Below are 27,780 nucleotides of genomic sequence, written 5' to 3'. Positions count from 1 at the left end.
ATCTATTCCATCCACTCTATCTATTCCATCCACTCTATATATTCCATCCACTCTATCAATTCCATCCACTCTACCCATTTCATCCACTTTACCCTTTTCATCCACTCTATCCATTCCCTCCACTCTATCCATTCCATCCACTCTATCTATTCCATCCACTCTACCCATTTCATCCACTCTACCCATTTCATCCACTCTTATCCATTTTGTGCAGCCTATCCATTTCATCCATTCCATCCACTCTATTCATTCCATCCACTCTATCCATTCCATCCACTCTATCCATTCCATCCACTCTATCCATTCCCACCACTCTATCCAATTCATCCACTTTACCCATTTCATCCACTCTATCCATTCCCTCCACTCTATCCATTCCATCCACTCTATCTATTCCATCTACTCTACCCATTTCATCCACTCTACCCATTTCATCCACTCTTATCCATTTTGTGCAGCCTATCCATTTCATCCATTCCATCCACTCTATTCATTCCATCCACTCTATCCATTCCCACCACTCTATCCAATTCCATCCACTCTACCCATTTCATCCACTTAACCCATTTCATCCACTCTATCCATTCCCTCCACTCTATCCATTCCATCCACTCTATCTATTCCATCCACTCTACCCATTTCATCCACTCTACCCATTTCATCCACTCTTATCCATTTTGTGCAGCCTATCCATTTCATCCATTCATCCACTCTATTCATTCCATCCACTCTATCCATTCCCACCACTCTATCCAATTCATCCACTCTATCCAATTCATACACTTTATCCATTCCATCCTCTTTATCCATTCCATCCTCTTTATCCATTTCATCCACTCTATCCATTTTATCCATTCTACCCATTTCATCCACTCTTATCCATTTCATCCATTCCATACACGTTATCCATTCCATCCACTCACTCCATTCCAACCACTCTATCGAATTCATCCAATCTATCCATTCCATCCACTCTATCCATTCATCCACCCTATCCATTCCATCCACTCTATCCATTCCATCCACTTTATCCATTTCAGCCATTCTATCCATTTCATCTACTCTATCCATTTCATCCAGTCAATCCATTTCATCCACTCTACCCATTTCATCCACTCTATCCAATTCATCCACTCTATCTGTTCCATCCACTCTATCCATTCCATCCACTCTATCCATTTCAACGATTCCATCCACTCTTTCCATTTCATCCATTCGTTCCACTTTATCCATTCCATCCACTCTATCCATTTCATCCATTCTATCCATTCCATCCACTCTATCCATTCCAACCACTCTATCCATTCCAACCACTCTATCCATTCCAACCACTCTATCCAATTCATCCACTCTATCCGTTCCATCCACTCTATCCATTTCAACGATTCCATCCACTCTATCCATTTCATCTATTCCATCTCTGCTATCCATTCCATCCACACTATCCATTCAATCCACTCTACCCATTCAATCCACTCTATCCATTACCTCCACTCTATCCATTCCATCCACTCTATCCATTTCATCCACTCTATCCATTTCCTCCACTCTATCTGTTTCATTCACTCTATCCATTCCATCCACTCTATTTCATCCATTCCATCCACTCTATCCATTCCATCCACTCTATCCATTTCATCCATTCGTTCCACTCTTTCCATTTCATCCACTCTTTCCATTTCATCCACTCTGTCCATTCCATCAATTCCATCCACTTAATCCATTCCATCCACTCTATCCATTCCATCCACTTTATCCATTCCATTCTCTTTATCCATTTCATCCACTCTATCCATTTTATCCACTCTATCCTTTTTATCCACTCTACCCATTTCATCCACTCTTATCCATTTCATCCATTCCATACACTTTATCCATTCCATCCACTCTCTCCATTCCAACCACTCTATCCAATTCATCCACTCTATCCATTCCATCTACTCTATCCATTCATCCACTATTATCCATTTTGTGCAGTCCATCCACTCTATCCATTCTATCCACTCTATCCATTTCATCCACTTTATCCATTCCATCCACTCTATCCATTCCATCCACTCTATCCATTCCATCCACTCTATCCATTTCATCCATTCGTTCCACTCTTTCCATTTCATCCACTCTTTCCATTTCATCCACTCTGTCCATTCCATCAATTCCATCCACTCTATCCATTCCATCCACTCTATCCATTCCATCCACTTTATCTATTCCATTCTCTTTATCCATTTCATCCACTCTATCCATTTCATCCACTCTATCCTTTTTATCCACTCTACCCATTTCATCCACTCTTATCTATTTCATCCATTCCATCCACTCTCTCCATTCCAACCACTCTCTCCATTCCAACCACTCTATCCAATTCATCCACTCTATCCATTCCATCTACTCTATCCATTCATCCACTCTTATCCATTTTGTGCAGTCCATCCACTCTATCCATTCTATCCACTCTATCCATTCCATACACTTTATCCATTCCATCCACTCTATCCATTTCATCCATTCTATCCATTTCATCCACTCTTATCCATTTTGTGCAGTCTATCCATTTCATCCATTCCATCCACTCTATCCAATTCATCCACTCTATCCAATGCATCCACTCTATCCATTCCATCCACTCTATCCATTCCATCCACTTTATCCATTTCATCAATTTTATCCATTTCATCCATTCCATCCACTCTATTCAATCCATCCACTCTATCCATTCCACCCACTCTATCCAATTCATCCACTCTATCCAATTCATCCACTCTATCCATTCCATCCACTCTATCCATTCCATCCACTGTATCCATTCCATCCTCTTTATCCATTCCATCCTCTTTATCCATTTCATCCACTCTATCCATTTTATCCACTCTACCCATTTCATCCACTCTTATCCATTTCATCCATTCTACCCTTTTCATCCACACTTATCCATTTCATCCATTCCATACACTTTATCCATTCCATCCACTCTCTCCATTCCAACCACTCTATCCAATTCATCCACTCTATCCATTCCATCCACTCTATCCATTCATCCACCCTATCCATTCCATCCACTCTATCCATTCCATCCACTTTATCCATTTCATCCATTCTATCCATTTCATTCACTCTATCCATTTCATCCAGTCAATCCATTTCATCCACTCTACCCATTTCATCCACTCTTATCCACTTTGTGAAGTCTATCCATTTCATCCATTCCATCCACTCTATCCATTCCATCCACTCTATCCATTCCAACCACTCTATCCAATTCATCCACTCTATCCGTTCCAGCCACTCTATCCATTTCATTCATTCTATCCATTCCATCCACTCTATCCATTCCAACCACTCTATCCATTCCAACCACTCTATCCAATTCATCCACTCTATCCGTTCCATCCACTCTATCCATTCCATCCACTCTATCCATTTCAACGATTCTATCCACTCTATCCATTTCATCTATTCCATCTCTGCCATCCATTCCATCCACACTATCCATTCAATCCACTCTACCCATTCAATCCACTCTATCCATTCCCTCCACTCTATCCATTCCCTCCACTCTATCCATTTCATCCACTCTATCCATTTCCTCCACTCTATCTGTTTCATTCACTCTATCCATTCCATCCACTCTATTTCATCCATTCCATCCACTCTATCCATTCCATCCACTCTATCCATTTCATCCATTCGTTCCATTTCATCCACTCTGTCCATTCCATCAATTCCATCCACTCTATCCATTCCATCCACTCTATCCATTCCATCCACTTTATCCATTCCATTCTCTTTATCCATTTCATCCACTCTATCCATTTCATCCACTCTATCCTTTTTATCCACTCTACCCATTTCATCCACTCTTATCCATTTCATCCATTCCATACACTTTATCCATTCCATCCACTCTCTCCATTCCAACCACTCTATCCAATTCATCCACTCTATCCATTCCATCTACTCTATCCATTCATCCACTCTTATCCATTTTGTGCAGTCCATCCACTCTATCCATTCCATCCACTCTATCCATTTCATCCACTTTATCCATTCCATCCTTTTTATCCATTTCATCCACTCTATCCTGTTTATCCACTCTACCCATTTCATCCACTCTTATCCATTTCATCCATTCCATACACTTTATCCATTCCATCCACTCTATCCATTTCATCCATTCTATCCATTTCATCCACTCTATCCATTCCATCCACTCTATCCATTCCATCCACTTTATCCATTTCATCAATTTTATCCATTTCATCCATTCCATCCACTCTATTCAATCCATCCACTCTATCCATTCCACCCACTCTATCCAATTCATCCACTCTATCCAATTCATCCACTCTATCCAATTCATCCACTCTATCCATTCCATCCACTGTATCCATCCATCCTCTTTATCCATTCCATCCTCTTTATCCATTTCATCCACTCTATCCATTTTATCCACTCTACCCATTTCATCCACTCTTATCCATTTCATCCATTCCATACACTTTATCCATTCCATCCACTCTATTCATTCCATCCACTCTATCCATTTCAACGATTCCATCCACTCTATCCATTTCATCTATTCCATCTCTGCTATCCATTCCATCCACACTATCCATTCAACCCACTCTACCCATTCAATCCACTCTACCCATTCCATCCACTCTATCCATTCCCTCCACTCTATCCATTCCATCCACTCTATCCATTCCATCCACTCTATCCATTTCCTCCACTCTATCTGTTTCATCCACTCTATCCATTTCATCCATTCTACCCACTCTATCCATTCCATCCGCTCTATTTCATCCATTCCATCCACTCTATTCATTCCTTCCACTCTATCTATTTCATCCATTCGTTCCACTCTTTCCATTTCATCCACTCTGTCCATTCCATCAATTCCATCCACTTTATCCATTCCATCCACTCTATCCATTTCACCCATTCGTTCTACTCTATCCATTTCATCCATTCTATCCATTTCTTCCACTCTTATCCATTTTGTGCAGTCTATCCATTTCATCCATTCCATCCACTCTATTCAATCCATCCACTCTATCCATTCCACCCACTCTATCCAGTTCATCCACTCTATCCAATTCATCCACTCTATCCCTTCCATCCACTCTATCCATTCCATCCACTTTATCCATTCCATCCTCTTTATCCATTCCATCCTCTTTATCCATTCCATCCACTCTATCCATTGTATCCACTCTACCCATTTCATACACTCTTATCCATTTCATCCATTCCATACACTTTATCCATTCCATCCACTCTCTCCATTCCAACCACTCTATCCAATTCATCCACTCTATCCATTCCATCTACTCTATCCATTCATCCACCCTATCCATTCCATCCACTCTATCCATTCCATCCACTCTATCCATTCCAACCACTCTATCCAATTCATCCACTCTATCCATTCCATCCACTCTATCCATTCCATCCACTCTATCCATTCCATCCACTTTATCCATTCCATTCTCTTTATCCATTTCATCCACTCTATCCATTTCATCCACTCCTATACATTTTGTGCAGTCTATCAATTTAATTCATTCCATCCACTCTATTCATTCCATCCACTCTATCCATTCCAATCACTCTATCCAATTCATCCACTCTATCTATTCCATCCACTCTATCTATTCCATCCACTCTACCCATTTCACCCACTCTACCCATTTCATCCACTCTATCCAGTCCCTCCACTCTATCCATTCCCTCCAGTCTATCCATTCCATCCACTCTATCCATTCCCTCCAGTCTATCCATTCCATCCACTCTATCCATTTCCTCCACTCTATCTGTTTCATCCACTCTATCCATTTCGTCCATTCTACCCACTCTATCCATTCCATCCACTCTATTTCATCCATTCCATCCACTCTATCCATTCCATCCACTCTATCCATTTCATCCATTCCATCCACTCTCTCCATTCCATCCACTCTATCCATTCATCCACCCTATCCATTCCATCCACTCTATCCATTCCATCCACTTTATCCATTTCAGCCATTCTATCCATTTCATTCACTCTATCCATTTCATCCAGTCAATCCATTTCATCCACTCTACCCATTTCATCCACTCTTATCCATTTTGTGAAGTCTATCCATTTCATCCATTCCATCCACTCTATCCATTCCATCCACTCTATCCATTCCAACCACTCTATCCAATTCATCCACTCTATCCGTTCCATCCACTCTATCCATTCCATCCACTCTATCCATTTCAACAATTCCATCCACTCTTTCCATTTCATCCATTCGTTCCACTTTATCCATTCCATCCACTCTATCCATTTCATCCATTCGATCCATTCCATCCACTCTATCCATTCCATCCACTTTATCAATTCCATTCTCTTTATCCATTTCATCGACTCTATCCATTTCATCCACTCTATCCTTTTTATCCACTCTACCCATTTCATCCACTCTTATCCATTTCATCCATTCCATACACTTTATCCATTCCATCCACTCTGTCCATTCCAACCACTCTATCCAATTCATCCACTCTCTCCATTCCATCTACTCTATCCATTCATCCACTATTATCCATTTTGTGCAGTCTATCCACTCTATCCATTCTATCCACTCTATCCATTTCATCCACTCTATCCATTCCATCCACTCTATCCATTTCATCCATTCGTTCCACTCTTTCCATTTCATCCACTCTTTCCATTTCATCCACTCTGTCCATTCCATCAATTCCATCCACTTTATCCATTCCATCCACTCTATCCATTCCATCCACTTTATCCATTCCATTCTCTTTATCCATTTCATCCACTCTATCCATTTCATCCACTCTATCCTTTTTATCCACTCTACCCATTTCATCCACTCTTATCCATTTCATCCATTCCATACACTTTATCCATTCCATCCACTCTCTCCATTCCAACCACTCTATCCAATTCATCCACTCTATCCATTCCATCTACTCTATCCATTCATCCACTCTTATCCATGTTGTGCAGTCCATCCACTCTGTCCATTCTATCCACTCTATCCATTTCATCCATTCTATCCATTTCATCCACTCTTATCCATTTTGCGCAGTCTATCCATTTCATCCATTCCATCCACTCTATCCAATTCATCCACTCTATCCAATGCATCCACTCTATCCATTCCATCCACTCTATCCATTCCATCCACTTTATCCATTTCATCAATTTTATCCATTTCATCCATTCCATCCACTCTATTCAATCCATCCACTCTATCCATTCCACCCACTCTATCCAATTCATCCACTCTATCCAATTCATCCACTCTATCCATTCCATCCACTCTATCCATTCCATCCACTGTACCCATTCCATCCTCTTTATCCATTTCATCCACTCTATCCATTTCATCCATTCTACCCATTTCATCCACTCTTATCCATTTCATCCATTCCATACACTTTATCCATTCCATCCACTCTCTCCATTCCAACCACTCTATCCAATGCATCCACTCTGTCCATTCCATCCACTCTATCCATTCATCCACCCTATCCATTCCATCCACTCTATCCATTCCATCCACTTTATCCATTTCAGCCATTCTATCCATTTCATTCACTCTATCCATTTCATCCAGTCAATCCATTTCATCCACTCTACCCATTTCATCCACTCTTATCCACTTTGTGAAGTCTATCCATTTCATCCATTCCATCCACTCTATCCATTCCATCCACTCTATCCATTCCATCCACTCTATCCATTCCATCCACTCTATCCATTCCAACCACTCTATCCAATTCATCCACTCTATCCGTTCCATCCACTCTATCCATTCCATCCACTCTATGCATTTCAACGATTCCATCCACTCTTTCCATTTCATCCATTCGTTCCACTTTATCCATTCCATCCACTCTATCCATTTCATCCATTCTATCCATTCCATCCACTCTATCCATTCCAACCACTCTATCCATTCCAACCACTCTATCCAATTCATCCACTCTAACCATTCCATCCACTCTATCCATTCCATCCACTCTATCCATTTCAACGATTCCATCCACTCTATCCATTTCATCTATTCCATCTCTGCTATCCATTCCATCCACACTATCCATTCAATCCACTCTACCCATTCAATCCACTCTACCCATTCAATCCACTCTATCCATTCCCTCCACTCTATCCATTCCATCCACTCTATCCATTTCATCCACTCTATCCATTTCCTCCACTCTATCTGTTTCATTCACTCTATCCATTCCATCCACTCTATTTCATCCATTCCATCCACTCTATCCATTCCATCCACTCTATCCATTTCATCCATTCGTTCCATTTCATCCACTCTGTCCATTCCATCAATTCCATCCACTCTATCCATTCCATCCACTCTATCCATTCCATCCACTTTATCCATTCCATTCTCTTTATCCATTTCATCCACTCTATCCATTTCATCCACTCTATCCTTTTTATCCACTCTACCCATTTCATCCACTCTTATCCATTTCATCCATTCCATACACTTTATCCATTCCATCCACTCTCTCCATTCCAACCACTCTATCCAATTCATCCACTCTATCCATTCCATCTACTCTATCCATTCATCCACTCTTATCCATTTTGTGCAGTCCATCCACTCTATCCATTCCATCCACTCTATCCAATTCATCCACTCTCCAATGCATCCACTCTATCCATTCCATCCACTCTATCCATTCCATCCACTTTATCCATTTCATCAATTTTATCCATTTCATCCATTCCATCCACTCTATTCAAGCCATCCACTCTATCCATTCCACCCACTCTATCCAATTCATCCACTCTATCCAATTCATCCACTCTATCCGTTCCATCCACTCTATCCATTCCATCCACTGTATCCATTCCATCCTCTTTATCCATTCCATCCTCTTTATCCATTTCATCCACTCTATCCATTTTATCCACTCTACCCATTTCATCCACTCTTATCCATTTCATCCATTCCATACACTTTATCCATTCCATCCACTCTATCCATTTCAACGATTCCATCCACTCTATCCATTTCATCTATTCCATCTCTGCTATCCATTCCATCCACACTATCCATTCAACCCACTCTACCCATTCAATCCACTCTACCCATTCCATCCACTCTATCCATTCCCTCCACTCTATCCATTCCATCCACTCTATCCATTCCATCCACTCTATCCATTTCCTCCACTCTATCTGTTTCATCCACTCTATCCATTTCATCCATTCTACCCACTCTATCCATTCCATCCGCTCTATTTCATCCATTCCATCCACTCTATCCATTCCATCCACTCTATCTATTTCATCCATTCGTTCCACTCTTTCCATTTCATCCACTCTGTCCATTCCATCAATTCCATCCACTTTATCCATTCCATCCACTCTATCCATTTCACCCATTCGTTCTACTCTATCCATTTCATTCATTCTATCCATTTCATCCACTCTTATCCATTTTGTGCAGTCTATCCATTTCATCCATTCCATCCACTCTATTCAATCCATCCACTCTATCCATTCCACCCACTCTATCCAATTCATCCACTCTATCCAATTCATCCACTCTATCCATTCCATCCACTCTATCCATTCCATCCACTTTATCCATTCCATCCTCTTTATTCATTCCATCCTCTTTATCCATTCCATCCTCTTTATCCATTCCATCCACTCTATCCATTGTATCCACTCTACCCATTTCATCCAGTCTTATCCATTTCATCCATTCCATACACTTTATCCATTCCATCCACTCTCTCCATTCCAACCACTCTATCCAATGCATCCACTCTATCCATTCCATCTACTCTATCCATTCATCCACCCTATCCATTCCATCCACTCTATCCATTCCATCCACTCTATCCATTCCAACCACTCTATCCAATTCATCCACTCTATCCATTCCATCCACTCTATCCATTCCATCCACTCTATCCATTCCATCCACGTTATCCATTCCATTCTCTTTATCCATTTCATCCACTCTCTCCATTTCATCCACTCCTATACATTTTGTGCAGTCTATCAATTTAATTCATTCCATCCACTCTATTCATTCCATCCACTCTATCCATTCCAATCACTCTATCCAATTCATCCACTCTATCTATTCCATCCACTCTATCTATTCCATCCACTCTACCCATTTCACCCACTCTACCCATTTCATCCACTCTATCCAGTCCCTCCACTCTATCCATTCCCTCCAGTCTATCCATTCCATCCACTCTATCCATTTCCTCCACTCTATCTGTTTCATCCACTCTATCCATTTCGTCCATTCTACCCACTCTATCCATTCCATCCACTCTATTTCATCCATTCCATCCACTCTATCCATTCCATCCACTCTATCCATTTCATCCATTCGTTCCACTCTTTCCATTTCATCCACTCTGTCCATTCCATCAATTCCATCCACTTTATCCATTCCATCCACTCTATCCATTTCACCCATTCGTTCCACTCTATCCATTTCATCCATTCTATCCATTTCATCCACTCTTATCCATTTTGTGCAGTCTATCCATTTCATCAATTCCATCCACTCTATTCAATCCATCCACTCTATCCATTCCACCCACTCTATCCAATTCATCCACTCTATCCATTCCATCCACTCTATCCATTCCATCCACTCTATCCATTCCATCCACTTTATCCATTCCATCCTCTTTATCCGTTCCATCCTCTTTATCCATTTCATCCACTCTATCCATTGTATCCACTCTACCCATTTCATCCACTCTTATCCATTTCATCCATTCCATACACTTTATCCATTCCATCCACTCTCTCCATTCCAACCACTCTATCCAATTCATCCACTCTATCCATTCCATCTACTCTATCCATTCATCCACCCTATCCATTCCATCCACTCTATCCATTCCATCCACTCTATCCATTCCAACCACTCTATCCAATTCATCCACTCTATCCATTCCATCCACTCTATCCATTCCATCCACTTTATCCATTCCATTCTCTTTATCCATTTCATCCACTCTATCCATTTCATCCACTCCTATCCATTTTGTGCAGTCTATCTGTAAGGCCCACCTGGTTCCCACGGGGGCGCTGATCTAGTCTGGATTACTGCGGCCTCTTCTAGCGTGATGCGCAGGACCCGGAACACCGATTGGACAGGACCTCCAAATCGTGCTTCCTTGGCCCGTAGGAATATCCTTCTGCAGATGAGAAAGGGGATTAACAGTCTGCAGAATGGTGTGCTAGCACTCCCCTTACCCCCTCCGTTCCTCTCTATTCCTCCAAAACCGGTTTAAGCTCACCTTATGGTTTGGAAGGTTGAACCCTCCATCCTGCTTCTGGTGCAGGGGCGCGCGTTCGTCCAGTTACTTCACTGGTTTTCAGAATGGCGCTGGCAAAATCCACTTGACTTACCTGAGCGATGCGCCATAAGTATGAACGTTCAAAGTTCAAGTGAGGCCCCTTTATGCTGTCTTTCTCACCTGTGATCTGTCCTTTATTTCAGGTGCAGAATGAAGGCGATGCGTCGAGGGGTTAACCTGCCGAGGTGAGTAGTAATGAGGGCGATCCCTCTAGATGTCCTTATCATTCCTCTGAAATGTCTCTAGTCCTTTCCCCATAGGGGCCGGGGTACGCTACCTGCCAACGGGGCGGCGCCGACCCGAAATGTGGAAGAAAAGCCGGTAAGTATTATGGCTGTTAATCAGGCTTTCCTTCTGTGTGTCCTTCTGCTCACCTTTTGTTTCTTCCTCTCTCCCCTAGGTGCAGAGATGTGGCGTCCGATGCTGACAGCCGCGATGGAGCCGGGAGATGTCTCGAGGACAGGACAGGTGAGTGAAGCGTGGCGCTGCAGCGAGCAACGCGATGCTTTTAAATTGAAGTTTTCCTTCAGGGATGCTGGCAAGAAGATTCCGGATGCAGGTAAGAAGCTTGAAATAATCCTTGGTTTTCACCTTTCTCTTCTCTTCCTTCCTTGCAGGTCTTCCAGGTTCAAGACGGGCGTGGCTGTAGTCCAGGAGCAGGAGCAGACATGGTGAGCGTTAAGCTGCAGGAAGCAGAACAACGCGAAGCATGAGCTGCTGTCTGGGCGTGGCTTAAATAGCCTCCAAAGAAGTCCCAGGTATGTATCCTTCCCCAACTAGGTATGTATCCTTCCCTGGCCACGCCCGAGTGATAAAATAGTCCCTATGAAAAAATAGTCCATTTCAGGTCTCAGGGAGGCCTGAAGCGTGCAGCATGGTCTGCATCAGGTAAGTGCACAAAACACCTCCCTTTATGAGCCTGGCGCTTATGGCGCCAGGACTGATGTCCAACATGAGCCTGGCGCCAAAGGCGCCAGGACTGAGTCCAAAGAGTCCCTATAAGGGGCCGCTGGGCTTTTACCCGAGGGCATGATGCCTGCTTCCGGGGGTGCTGGGCCTGGCCTGATGCTCCGGGGGTAGGCATCATGACAGCACTCCCCCCCCAAGGCCCCTCCCAAGGTCGTTCCTTCTGGAGGTTTCGGTTTGTTTGGGAAATTCCGATGGAACCTTTTTACCAGCCGAGGTGCATGTACGTGATCACTGGGTTCCCAAGACCTTTCCTGAGGCCCGTACCCTTTCCAATCAATTAGATAGAAAAGCTTTGATTTTAAGATTTTGGAATCCAAAATGTTCTTTACTTCGAATTCTGGCTCTCCATCTATCAGGATTGGGACTGGTGGCTTTATTAATCTGGTTCCTGGTTGTACTGGTTTCAAAAGTGACACATGAAAAACGGGGTGAATCCGCATGTTGGCTGGTAGATCGAGCTTGACTGCTACTGGGTTAATTATAGCTTTGATTGAGTAAGGGCCTAAATACCTTGGATTAAAAGTTCGAGGTCCCTTGAGCGATAAGTGTTTGGTAGCCAACCATACTTGATCCCCAATTTGGTACGGAGGCGCCTCCTTTCGATGTAGATCCGCATTCTTTTTGTATTTCTCTTTCGCATGTTGCAAATGTGCAGTTGCATGCTTGAAGGCTTGAGTTATCGTAGAATGCAAATGATCCACTGCGGGCATTTCAAGGCTCGAAGGTGAGTCCAAGTCTGAAGTACGAGGGTGATGTCCATATAGGGTAAAAAAAGGGGCTTTGACCCGTTCCAGAGTGTATCGAGTTATTATAAGCATATTCAGCCACCCACAGAATATCCTTCCAATTACCCTCCGATTGGTGCAACATACATCGTAGAAATTGTTCAAGGGTCTGGTTCGTTCTCTCCGTCTTACCATCGGTCTGTGGGTGGTGGCTGGTCGAGAGTCTTACGTCGATTTGTGCCAGCTGACAACACTTTTTCCAAAAATGAGAAATAAACTGGCTTCCCTGATCGGAGACTAGTATGGACGGGAATCCATGCAAACGGATGATATTCTCGAGGAATTCCTTGGCAAGAACAAAGGCTGAAGGTAATCCTTTCAACTGAATAAAGTGGGCCATTTTGGAAAATAAATCCACCACGACCAGAATAGTATTGTAACCATTACAAGAGGGCAGGTCTGTGATAAAATCTAGTGACAGGGTGTGCCAAGGTGCTGGTGGAATGTCTAAGGGCTGAAGAAGACCGGCGGGTCTTGTCTTTTGACCTTTGTTTTGGGCACAAACTCCACAGGACATCACAAAAGATTTAATATCCTTTCGCCAGGAAGGCCACCAGAATTGTCGTCTAACCTTTTCCTCAGTTTTGGCAATGCCAGGATGTCCTTCCATCAGGGTGTCATGATGACGGGAAATAACGAGTTCTTGCAATTCCTTTTCTGGCAAAAATAAGCTTCCTTGGAAGTAAGGTAAGCCATCCTTGACTGAAAAGTTAGACCCCTTTTTGATCCAATCCTGCAAGGCTGAAGAGTCCAGGACTTGTTTTACTCGTGCTTGAATGTCTTCAAGGGTTTGTAAAGTGGTTATTCCCAAAATTCTTTGTTTGGGAATTATCGGCACAGGTTCTGAGTTTGTGTCTATTTCTTCCATTCCAATTCGGGATAGAGCGTCCGCCTTACCATCCTTAGAACCGGGGCGGTAGGTGATTACAAAATCGAACTCAGCAAAGAACAAAGCCCATCGGAGCTGTCGAGACGATTGGGCCTTGGCAGTTTTTAAATATTGTAAATTTCGGTGATCAGTGATCACGGTGATGGTATGCCGGGCGCCGAGGAGATAATGCCGCCAAGCCTTAAAGGCGGACTTAATGGCTAATAGTTCCTTATCGGTAATCGCATAATTTATCTCCGGCGGTGAGAACTTTCTGGACCAAAATGCTATGGGGTGCAGTTGGTTGGTTTCAGGGTCTCTCTGAGACAGGACAGCTCCCATGGCTAAGCTGGACGCGTCAGTTTCGACTATATATGGGAGATCAGGACGCGGGTGCTTCAAAATAGGTGCGGACGTGAACTTAGCTTTCAACTCCTGAAAGGCCTGTTCGGCTTCCTCGGTCCATTCAAAACGTTTATTTTTTCGCAAGAGTGCAGTGATGGGTTGCACCACACGTGAAAACTCCGGGATAAACCTGCGATAAAAGTTGGCAAAACCAAGCATGCTTTGGACACCTTTCTCTGAACTAGGTGATGGCCATTTGAGGATGGCATCCACTTTCCGTGAATCCATTCGGACCCCTTTAGGTGTCAGGATGAATCCGAGAAACTCAACCTCGGTGGTATGGAAAACATATTTTTCCAGCTTGGCAAACAGTTTGTGCTGGCGCAGTTTCTCTAGGACGGCCCTGACATGTTTTCTGTGATCAGATTCCGAAGAAGAGTACACAAGAATGTCATTGATATACATGATAACACAGACATCGATGAGTTCCCGAAGGACATCATTCATGAAGAATTGGAAGGAAGCAGGCGCGTTGCACAACCTGAAAGGCATCACCTAGTATTCGAATATTCCATATTTTGTACGGAAGGCCGTTTTCCATTCGTCGCCTTCTTTTACTCGTACCAGATGATAAGCCCCCCGGAGATCTAACTTGGTGTATACACAAGCGTCCTTCACCTGGTCAAGGAGTTCAGGGATCAGAGGCAGAGGGTAACGATTTTCAACAGTTATCTGGTTCAATGCGCGGTAATCGATACAAGTCCTAAGGTCGCCCTCTTTTTTAGGCACGAAGAACAAAGCTGAAGGTGCCGGGGACTTTGACGGGCGAATGAAACCATTGGCGAGGTAGTGATCTAAATATTGTCTCAAATGCAGATTCTCAGGTTCAGTAAGGGCATAAATCCTGCTACAAGGGTGTTGTGTACCGGGCACCAGATCGATTTGGCAATTGTACGATCTGTGGGGAGGTAATGTGTTGGCCTGTTCCTTTTGGAAGACGTCCTGAAAGTCTTGGTACTCTGGAGGTAGTTGCACGGGGACAGAGGTTACTGATACTAGATTAATCTTTGGATTTTCTGGGTAGCAGGTTTGTGCACAATCCGGGAAGGTTACTCTCTTCGCTCGCCAATCAATTCGAGGATTATGTGTCTCTAACCAAGGGACTCCGAGAATAAGCTCAAACTGTGGAGCCTTGATCACATCAAACACAACTGCCTCCCGATGGCCATCCGGACCTACAAGTGTCACCTCAGCTGTGGAATGTGTTACCGGTCCAGAGGCAATTTCGGTTCCATCTACAGTGGTGATGACATCTTTGCTGGTTTTAGGACGCAGAGGGAGGTTTATCCTAGAGACCAATTCTCGATCCACATAGTTTCCTATAGCCCCGCTATCGATGTATGCCTTTATAGCATGCAACCGTTTTGGCTGTTCCGAATCTATGAGGACCATTGGCACAATGAAATGCGAGGTCTGAGAGTTAGTTTTCAAGCTCGGCAAGCGGACCCCTACGCTTGCCGGGCGTGGTCGTTTCCCGATACAGAGTTTCCATGGATTTTATCAGCGGCTCCTACCACCTTCTTGGGCGGCTTAACCGGGCAATCTCGTAGAAAGTGTCCTGAGGACCCACAATAAAGGCATAATTGCACCTGTCGTCTTCTTTCCCGTTCTTTTTGAGTTAGGGGTCCTTTAACTCCTCCGATTTGCATAGGCTCCGAGGCATCAGCCCCCTTGGGGTTAGCGTGGGTTTTGGCCCACACCCGGGTTTCAAACTTGGACCGATCTGCTTTTCTGTTTTGCAGCCTGTGATCCAACTGGACCACTAAGTCTATATATTCAGTGCATTCTTGGGGCGGATTTACAACTTGTGCCAGGACATCTTTAAGTTCTTCGCGTAGACCTCGATAGAATAACGTGATTCTTTTATCCTCTGGCCAACCAGTTTCCACAATTAGTCTATTGAAGGTTGCAATGTAGGATAGAAGGTCTTGATTGCCCTGTCGCAGAGATAGAAGTTCGTCATCCAGAGCTTGTCCCTGGGAATGTCGAGCAAATAACCTTTCTATGCTTGTTTGAAATCCTTGAAAATCACGAAGAATCGGGTCATCTTGAGTTACCAGTGGGACTGACCAATCAGCAGCACAGCCGCTGAGATATGACAACACAAAGGCTACCTTGGTCTGATCATTAGGGAAGGCCCCGGGTCTGCATAGGAAGTGCAAACGACACTGATTCATGAATACGGCGAATCGTTTGGGGTCCCCAGCAAAGCGTTCGGGTGGGGCCAGCGGCATGTTTGCAGGTAGATTAATCAGCACAGGGTTACTGGAAACCACAGGAGTGGGGTTCCCCCCGGAACCGGGTAAAGGAGTTTGTCCAGCTTGACCTTGCAAAAGCTGTCTAGCCAGGTCATCAGTCCTTTCCCTTGTTACAATCACTTCTCTTCTGATGGCATTAGTCTCTTGACGAGCGGCGTGTACCTCGGCCCGTAATTCCCCCAGTAGTTGGGCCAGTTGGTCAGTCTCAGAAGTTTCCATAGCACCTGGGTGGGAATTTGTAGGGAGGCTTCGCGTTCTGTAACGCCCACCTGGTTCCCACGGGGGCGCTGATCTAGTCTGGATTACTGCGGCCTCTTCTAGCTTGATGCGCAGGACCCGGAACACCGATTGGACAGGACCTCCAAATCGTGCTTCCTTGGCCTGTAGGAATATCCTTCTGCAGATGAGAAAGGGGATTAACAGTCTGCAGAATGGTGTGCTAGCTCCCCCCTTACCCTCTCCGTTCCTCTCTATTCCTCCAAAACCGGTTTAAGCTCACCTTATGGTTTGGAAGGTTGAACTCTCCATCCTGCTTCTGGTGCAGGGGCGAGCGTTCGTCCAGTTACTTCACTGGTTTTCAGAATGGCGCTGGCAAAATCCACTTGACTTTCCTGAGCGATGCGCCGTAAGTATGAAAGTTCAAAGTTCAAGTGAGGCCCCCTTTATGCTGTCTTTCTCACCTGTGATCTGTCCTTTATTTCAGGAGCAGAATGAAGGCAATGCGTCGAGGGGTTAACCTGCCGAGGTGAGTAGTAATGAGGGCGATCCCTCTAGATGTCCTTATCATTCCTCTGAAATGTCTCTAGTCCTTTCCCCATAGGGGCTGGGGTACGGTACCTGCCAACGGGGCGGCGCCGACCCGAAATGTGTAAGAAAAGCCGGTAAGTATTATGGCTGTTAATCAGGCTTTGCTTCTGTGTGTCCTTCTGCTCACCTTTTGTTTCATCCTCTCTCCCCTAGGTGCAGAGATGTGGCGTCCGATGCTGACAGCCGCGATGGAGCCGGGAGATGTCTCGAGGACAGGACAAGTGAGTGAAGCGTGGCGCTGCAGCGAGCAACGCGATGCTTTTAAATTGAAGTCTTCCTTCAGGGATGCTGGCGAGAAGATTCCGGATGCAGGTAAGAAGCTTGAAATAATCCTTGGTTTTCACCTTTCTCTTCTCTTCCTTCCTTGCAGGTCTTCCAGGTTCAAGACGGGCGTGGCTGTAGTCCAGGAGCAGGAGCAGACACGGTGAGCGTTAAGCTGCAGGAAGCAGAACAACGCGAAGCATGAGCTGCTGTCTGGGTGTGGCTTAAATAGCCTCCAAAGAAGTCCCAGGTATGTATCCTTCCCCAACTAGGTATGTATCCTTCCCTGGCCATGCCCGAGTGAAAAAATAGTCCCTATGAAAAAAATAGTCCCTTTCAGGTCTCAGGGAGGCCTGAAGCGTGCAGCATGGTCTGCATCAGGTAAGTGCACAAAACACCTCCCTGTATGAGCCTGGCGCCTATGGCGCCAGGACTGATGTCCAACATGAGCCTGGCGCCAAAGGCGCCAGGACTGAGTCCAAAGAGTCCCTATAAGGGGCCGCTGGGCTTTTACCCGAGGGCATGATGCCTGCTTCCGGGGGTGCTGGGCCTGGCCTGATGCTCTGGGGATAGGCATCATGACACTATCAATTTAATTCATTCCATCCACTCTATTCATTCCATCCACTCTATCCATTCCAATCACTCTATCCAATTCATCCACTTTATTCCATCCACTCTATCTATTCCATCCACTCTACCCATTTCAGCCACTCTACCCATTTCATCCACTCTATCCATTCCCTCCACTCTATCCATTCCCTCCGCTCTATCCATTCCATCCACTCTATCCATTTCATCCACTCTATCTGTTTCATCCACTCTATCCATTTCGTCCATTCTACCCACTCTAACCATTTCATCCATTCCATCCACTCTATCCACTCTATCCAATTCATCCATTTCAACGATTCCATATTCTCCATCCTTGTCATCCATTCCATCCACTCTATCCATTCAATCCACTCTACCCATTTCATCCACCCTATCCATCCCATCCACTCTATCCATTTCATCCATTCGTTCCACTCTTTCCATTTCATCCATTCGTTCCACTCTATCCATTCCATCCACTCTATCCATTTCATCCATTCTATCCATTTCATCCACTCTTATCCATTTTGTGCAGTCTATCCATTTCATCCATTCCATCTACTCTATCCATTCCATCCACTCTATCCAATGCTTCCACTCTATCCATTCCATCCACTCTATCCATTCCATCCACTTCATCAATTTTATCCATTTCATCCACTCTATCTATTTCATCCACTCTATCCATTTCATCCACTGTATCCGTTCCATCCACTCTATCTGTTCCATCCACTTTATCAATTTCATCCACTCTATCCATGTCATGTCACTCTATCCATTCTATCCACTCTATCCATGTTATCCATTCCATCCACTCTATCCACTCTATCCACTCTAACCATTCCATCCATTCCATCCACTCTACCCATTTCATCCACTCTACCCATTTCATCCACTCTATCCATTTCATCCACTCTTATCCATTTTGTGCAGTCTATCCATTTCATACATTCCATCCACTCTATCCATTCCATCCACTCTATCCATTCCATCCACTCTATCCATTCCAACCACTCTATCCATTCCATCCACTCTATCCATTCCATCCACTCTATCCATTTCGTCCACTCTATCCATTTCGTCCATTCTACCCACTGTAACCATTTCATACATTCCATCCACTCTATCCATTTCAACGATTCCATCCACTCTATCCATTTCATCTATTCCATCTCTGCTATCCATTCCATCCACAGTATCCATTCAATCCACTCTACCGATTCAATCCACTCTACCCATTCCATCTACTCTATCCATTCCCTCCACTCTATCCATTCCATCCACTCTATCTGTTTCATCCACTCTATCCATTTCGTCCATTCTACCCACTCTATCCATTCCATCCACTCTATCTATTTCATCCATTCCATCCACTCTATCTATTTCATCCATTCCATCCACTCTATCCATTCCATCCACTCTATCCATTTCATCCATTCGTTCCACTCTTTCCATTTCAACCACTCTGTCCATTCCATCAATTCCATCCACTTTATCCATTCCATCCACTCTATCATTTCATCCATTCGTTCCACTCTATCCATTCTATCCATCAATGTTATCCATTCCATCCACTCTACCCATTTCATCCACTCTATCCATTCCATCCACTCTATCCGTCCCATCCACTCTATCAATTTCATCCACTCTATCCATTTCATGTCACTCTAACCATTCCATCCACTCTATCCATGTTATCCATTCCATCCACTCTATCCATTCTATCCCTTCCATCCATTCTACCCATTTCATCCACTCTACCCATTTCATCCACTCTACCCATTTCATCCATTCTACCCATTTCACCCACGCTATCCATTTAATCCACTCTTATCCATTTCATCCATTCCATCCACTCTATCCATTCCATCCACTCTATCCATTCCATCCACTCTATCCATTCCATCCACTCTATCCATTCCAACCACTCTATCTATTCCATCCACTCTATCCATTCCATCCACTCTATCCATTCCATCCATTTTATCCATTCCATTGTCTTTATCCATTCCATCCTCGATATCCATTTCATCCACTCTATCCATTGTATCCACTCCATCCATTTCATCCACTCTACCCACTTCATCCACTCTACCCACTTCATCCACTCTACCCATTTCATCCACTCCTATCCATGTCATCCACTCTTATCCATTTTATCCACTTTATCCATTCCATCCACTCTCTCCATTCGAACCACTCTATCCATTCCATCCACTCTATCCATTCATCCACTCTATCCATTCATCCACTCTATCCATTCATCCACTCTATCCATTCATCCACTCTATCTATTCATCCACTCTCTCCATTCCATCGACTCTATCCATTCCATCCACTTTATCCATTTCATTCATTCTATCCATTTCATCCACTCTATCCATTTCACCCAGTCTATTCATTTCATCCACTCGACCCATTTCATGCACTCTTATCCATTTTGTGCAGTCGATCCATTTCATCTATTCCATCCACTCTATCCATTCCATCCACTCTATCCATTCCAATCACTCTATCCAATTCATCCACTCTATCCATTCTATCCACTCTATCCATTCCATCCACTCTATCTGTTCCATTCACTCTAGCCATTCCATCCACTTTATCCATTTCATCCATTCCATCCACTCTATCCATTTCATCCACTCCATCCATTCTATCTGTTTCATCCACTCGATCCATTTCATTCCACTCGATCGATTTCATCCATTCTATCCACTCTATCCATTCCAACCACTCTATCCAATTAATCCATTTTATGCATTTCATCCTCTCTATCCATTTCATCCACTCTACCCATTCCATCCATTCCATCCACTTTATCCATTTCATCCATTCTATCCATTTCATCCACTCTATCCATTTCACCCAGTCTATTCATTTCATCCACTCGACCCATTTCATGCACTCTTATCCATTTTGTGCAGTCGATCCATTTCATCTATTCCATCCACTCTATCCATTCCATCCACTCTATCCATTCCAACCACTCTATCCAATTCATCCACTCTATCCATTCTATCCAATCTATCCATTCCATCCACTCTATCCGTTCCATCCACTCTATCCATTCCATCCACTTTATCCATTTCATCCATTCCATCCACTCTATCCATTTCATCCACTCCATCCATTCTATCTGTTTCATCCACTCGATCCATTTCATTTCACTCGATCGATTTCATCCATTCTATCCACTCTATCCAATCCAACCACTCTATCCAATTAATCCATTTTATGCATTTCATCCTCTCTATCCATTTCATCCACTCTGCCCATTTCATCCTCTCTACCCATTTCATCCTCTCTACCCATTTCATCAATTCTACCCATTTCATCTACTCTTATCCATTTCGTGCAGTCTATCCATTTCATCCACTCTATCCATTCATCCACTCTATCCATTCATCCACTCTACTCATTCCATCCACTCTGCCCATTCCATCCACTCTGCCCATTCCCTCCGCTCTATCCATTACATCTATTCCATTTACTCTATCCATTTCATCCACTCGATTAATTTCCTCAGTTTCATCCATTTCATCCATTCCATCCACTCTATCCATTCTATCCACTCTATCCATTCTATCCACTCCATCCGCTCTGTCCACTCCATCCATTTAATCTCTTCCAACCATTCTATGCACCCATCCACTCCATCCACTCTATCCATCTCATCCATTCGAGCTACTCCATCTATTTCATCGACTCCGTCTATTCCATCCACTCGATCGACTTCATTTATTCCATCCGCTCCACCCATTCCATCCACTCCGCCCACTTATTCGCCCCTGTCAATTCTCTGTACATATCTTCCAAGCAATTCTCTGTACATATCTTCCAAGCATTCCGCATGCATGCACGCTATCCGTTCCATCTATTTGCTCCATCTGCATCCATCCACTCCATCCATGTCATCTATCTATCCGTCTTTTTATCTATTGCATCCATCCATTTCATCCAGCATCCATCCATCCATCCATCCATCCACCCATCAACTCCATCCATCAGTTCTATTGTTTTCTTCTATTCTCTCTAGTTCATGCATCCACGCCATCCGTTCCATCCACTTGCCCTACATGCATCCAACCACTCCATCCATGTCATCTATCCCTTCTATCTATCCGTCTTTTTATCTATTGCGTTCATCCATTCCATCTTGCATTCATTCCATTAATCCCCTCCAGCCATCCATCCATCCACTCTATCCACCCATCAACTCCGTCCATCAGTTCTATTGATTTCGTCTATTCTCGTTCCAGTTCATCCTTTCTATCCGCTTTATAAGCATTTCCTTCCATTCATTCCACATGCATCCGTGCCATACATTCAATCCTTCATTTCACATGCATCTATCTGTTTCATTCATTCCATCCTCTCAATCTGTTCACTCCGTCCGTTACTCCATACATGCATCCACCACATTCATTCCATTCCATCCATCCATTTCGTCTATCTATTCCTCTTTCATTACATCCATCTATTCCTTCGATCCATTCCATTCGTCCATTCCATCCATCATTCCTAACCTGTGGGTAGGATCAGAGGTCGTTGAACACATGGTAGAGAGTCTCATTGTGTGTTTGGTCATTGGGTTGTAGGGAGTTCGGACATATCTTTAGGGTTGTCGTTGGTGTTATGGAAATAGCCATGTTTTTAGTAATTTGCTGAAGGTCATATAGTCTTGGGTGTGTCGGATGTGAGGTGGAAGCGAGTTCCACAGAGTCGGGGCCAATGCTGAGAAAGAGGATCCTCTGATCCTGACAGAGTTGGTGTTTGGGATCACTAAAAGGAGGACAGAGCTTGATCTTAGAGTGCGGGGTGGGAGGTAAGGTTTTAGCTTATCTTGCAGGTATAGAGGGCCAGTCTTGTGCTCTGCACGATGAGTGATGCACAGGGTCTTGAAAGTGGCCCTTCGTCCAACTGGGAGCCATTGGAGAGTTCTGAGGGCTGGAGAGGTGTGGTCTCTTGGACCCAGGGCTAGTAGCATTTTAGCGGCAGCATTTTGCGCTTTTTGGAGTTTGTTAAGGTGGTATGCTGGGACTCCTAGGTAAAGGGAGTTCACATAGTCCAGTCTCGACATTACAATGGACATAACGGCGGCAAGTCTGTTCGGGAAGGAGAGGTAGGGGAAAAAACACCAGAGAATTTTGGGATGATAGTGATAAAATTTAGATACGTTGTTGATCTGTCGGGAGAGAGTTAGGTCAGAGTCCATAGTGCATTCAAGGTTTTTTACTGAGACGGAGGGGGTGGGTGGAAGACCCATGGAAGGGGGTTAAGGGAGTGGACGAGGGAGAAGCTCAGTGTTGCCGCACACCATGATTTTGGTTTTAGTCGGGTTTAGGAGGAGGTGGTTTGTGGTCTTCCAACGGTCGATATCTAGGAGGCAGGCTGCGAGGTCGGGCTGAGAGTTGGCATCTGTGTTGCGTAGTTTAAGAATGATTTGGTTATCATCAGCGTAGTTGTAATACAGGATATTGTGCATGCGGATGATTCCAGGGAGGGCAGACATATAGATGTTGAATAGGAGAGCTGATAGACAGGCGCCTTGCGGTACTCCAGTATTAACTGGGCAAGCAGCCGAGACAAAAGGGGAGAGGAGGGTTATTTGTCACCTGTTGTTGAGGAAGGAGGCGATCCATTTGAGAGCGGTTCCACTGATTCCTAGGGAGTGGAGGCGGTCAAGGAGGATTGAATGTTTTTTTTAAAAAAATCATTTTTATTGATTTTAACAACATATACAACCAAAACCAAGCAAACCATAACAACAACTTAAAATATAAAAATTTAAAAAATTACCCACTTCCAACATTATTCATTCCTTCCCCCCTGCCCCCGAGCTTACTCTACGCCGTTCCCAGGCTTGTCATCTGAGAGTGTACTTTTCTCATCGTCAATGGAGGAGCATTCTTCTGCAGCGTCGCTCTGCGCTGCCTCAAACAGTGTGGCCACTAGGTGTCTCCAAGCCATTAAAGACTCCCCCAGGTCATCTCCTCCTCCATTAACTGCCTCCCCACACACCACCGTCTCCGCTTCGACCCATTTCTGGAGATCATTCCACCACACTTCAACCCTCGGCCTATTAGCGGCCTTCCAGCCCATGGCAATCCTGCGCTTGGCCAAAATATAGGCCAAGTCTTTTAGTTCACTTACATGTTTCCTCTTAAGTGGTCTGGGAATCCCCCTACCATGCACGCCCACAGAGACTCCACTTCTAGTGTAATGTCTTTCTCTTTCAAGCAGCGGGCCACCTCCCCCCAGAATCTCTTTATTTCAGGACATGCCCAAAACATGTGTATCATACCCGCGTTTACCTCTCCATATTTAGGGCATTTCTGCATCCCTGCATTCTTGAAACGTGCGATCCTTTGAGGAGTCATATACGCCTTATGGGTAATGTACAAATGGATTTGCTGCAGTCTTGCATTTCTAGACACTTTCTTATGCTATCCCTGGGCTCTCGCCCACAACCCATCACTCATGGGTTCTCCAGCTTCCTCTTCCCAGTCCCGCCTCAGCTGAATCACTTCTTTCCCAACCCTGGACATTAACCATTCATAAATACGGGAGACCTCATGGCCCCATTCCGACATGTCATAGATCGGTTCTATGGCCGCGTCAGGCTGACATGCCAAAACTGTATCCTCCCACGTGTCTTCCACCATCCGAACCAGCCTAGTGTAAGCGATATATTGCCCCGAACTCAGGCCTGTGTCTTTAACTAACGTATCAAACTCCAGCACCTTCCCGTCTTGCCATATATCTCCTAATGTCGCTACCCTATGTGGTTCCCAGTATCTGCAGATCACCATCCTTAGTTGCTCCTCTACCGCGGCTAATGCAACCAGTGGTATTTGTGGGGAACATGGAGCCGGGACCCCGATGGCCTGGCAAGCCCTGCACCAAACTCTCCTTCCCAAGTCAACATTCGCTTACATTCTCTCTGTTTTGGTTTAGGCAGCCAGATCTATTCCTTCAGGAAAAACGGGGTGCATTCCGCCTTCAATAATCTAGACTCTGGTGTTAGGTCATCCGATAACCACCTGGACAAATACTGAAACTGGCTGGTCAAAAAATAGATCTTGAAGTTTGGCAACTTGATACCCCCTCTATCATACGTATTCTGCAATTTCCACAATGCTATCCTGTTCCTTGTGTTGTGCCATATAAACCCACTACACAAGCCCTGGAGCTTTACAAAAAATTGTTTGGGTATCAAATAAGGTATGTTCCCAAAGAAGTGTAATAACCTGGGTAATACTACCATTTTAAGCAGTGCCACCCTCCCCATCATAGCCAAGGGGAGTTTAGCCCAAAACTTCATGCTACATTCAATATTCGTCACCGTTTTTACTGTGTTATGTTTATGTTCGGCCCCGGTCGTATGATAGACATCTATCCCCATGTACCTGAAGGTCTCAGTCTCCCATGGTATTTGGAGTATCGGTAGCTTCTCACATGGTATTCCTCTATACCCTCCTAGTGGAAATATAGAAGACTTCTTGGGGTTCACCGTTATCCCAGAAAAAGCAGCATATCTGTCCATCACTGCCATTACATATTCTAGATTCTCCTCGGGATACTTTAGGTACAATAGCATATCATCAGCGTACTTCGATACCAAGTGCCGCCCTCCCCTCGTGGGGATACCCACTTCACAAAAATACTGTCTCATATATATCGCCTGGGGCTCCAGGGAAATTATAAACAGCATCAGGGACCACGAGCATCCCTGTCTGGCGCCCCTACCGAGTAGCCACAGATCAGAAATAATCACGCCCGTCTTGACCCGAGCCAGTGGCGCGCTGTATAACAGGTGCACCCACCTCAAGTACACTGGGCCCATCCCGTAGCTCTTCAGGGCCGCCATATGCCAAGGCCACTTGACCGAGTCAAAGGCCTTCACCGCATCTAGTGATATGACTGCAACCTCCTGTTGTGGAAACAGAAAAATAATATGAGGCCGGGAAGCCCAAAAAGAAACATACCAACACAGGTTACAAAGAACATACAAGTGCTTTATTTAAAAGCTACAACAGCTACCAAAGTCAATTGACAAACGGATAGCTATTCGGCTCTCAGAGTAACGTAACGAACTTCAACAAAGGTTCGATGCATTAGTAAGAGAGACCGTACATTGGAATACTTGGGCTTTTTATATTCTTTATCCAGCCCTTGGCCAACCCCCTCGCGGGTTAACCATTCTAGGGATCGGGCCTATGGGTTCCTAGCCAGGTCAATCCTATAATATATGCATTTTGATTAGTTTTGCTGATATAGTTGTACATTTGCACATAGGTCAGCAATAGGACAAGGTCTCAGTTCGCGACCCCGACAAGTGACCTGCAGGCATATTAATTATTCGTGTGTACAGAGGTCACAACGGCCAGAATCTTACTCAGAATGTCATTCGACCTCCATTTTGATGTTCATATTACAAGAGAACCTAAAATGGCGGCTTAATCCAAGATGGCGACTTACATTACTTTCTCTAAGGTCAAGACCTTGCCGCGGAATTTGTTCGCATATGATGTTTTACACAACTTGGCGTAGGCCAATACACATACAATTGCTGCGATAGGAGGCATAATATTATTTCAATTCCGACAAACCCTCCTTTTGGCCTGTGCCAAGTGCTAATATCACTTCTAATACTTTTGTAAATAACTCCATGCATTGTCGTCCATACATCCTGAATCATTATCTGTAATGTCTATAGCCATTAGGTCGTTCATCAGAACCTCTTGTAACACAAACTCTTTAGATGCTGTATCTGGGGTGTACATTTTGTGCCCTACTGTGCTCACTGCCTGAGCACAACATCCCTCTAGCATTACACATATACTAGGTAGACATTGGAAACAGCAACAAAGGAATAGCAGGATTCCCAAAATAACCAAGATAACAGAAAGCACCTTCCAACCCCAGGATCGTAGAGAATCCCAGAACCAGGCGCTAATATTCCAATCTCCCACAGGAACATGCACCTCAGAACTAAGGATGTGCAGGTTCTGTATTGCTTTAAAAATTGTCGGTGAGGAGTCTGGTACGAAAACACAGCAAGCGGACCCCACTAATTTGCATACTCCACCACGTTCTGCCAGACTGACATCTAATGCCATCCGATTTTGGAGTGCTACCAATCTTATTGCCTTCTGTTCTAGTATCATATTGTAGAGTACATCCGTGGTCCGGTTGATGGTTCTCTCCAGTACTCTTGCTAACCCCCTAATGTTTTCAGAGTTTGCTATCTGTCCCCAAAAGGGCACCACTGATTTCGCTATATCTCCCAATACTTGCCCAGGGGTATCCCCATCCTCGTCCCGCCGTGGGCGAGCCTTAGAAACTTCCAATGTACTAGCTATAAATACCCCAGGTAACAGGATTCCTAAATAACAGGTTCCCTGCCAATCCTTGGGCAACCAGGGAAATGCTGAACTACCACAAACGAAAT

Source organism: Ambystoma mexicanum, chromosome 3q (genome assembly GCF_040938575.1).
Source record: "Ambystoma mexicanum isolate Mex_15411 chromosome 3q, UKY_AmexF1_1, whole genome shotgun sequence".
Lineage (NCBI taxonomy): Eukaryota > Metazoa > Chordata > Amphibia > Caudata > Ambystomatidae > Ambystoma > Ambystoma mexicanum.
The sequence above is the reverse complement of the archived record's forward strand: the minus strand, read 5'-3'. Positions refer to the sequence as shown.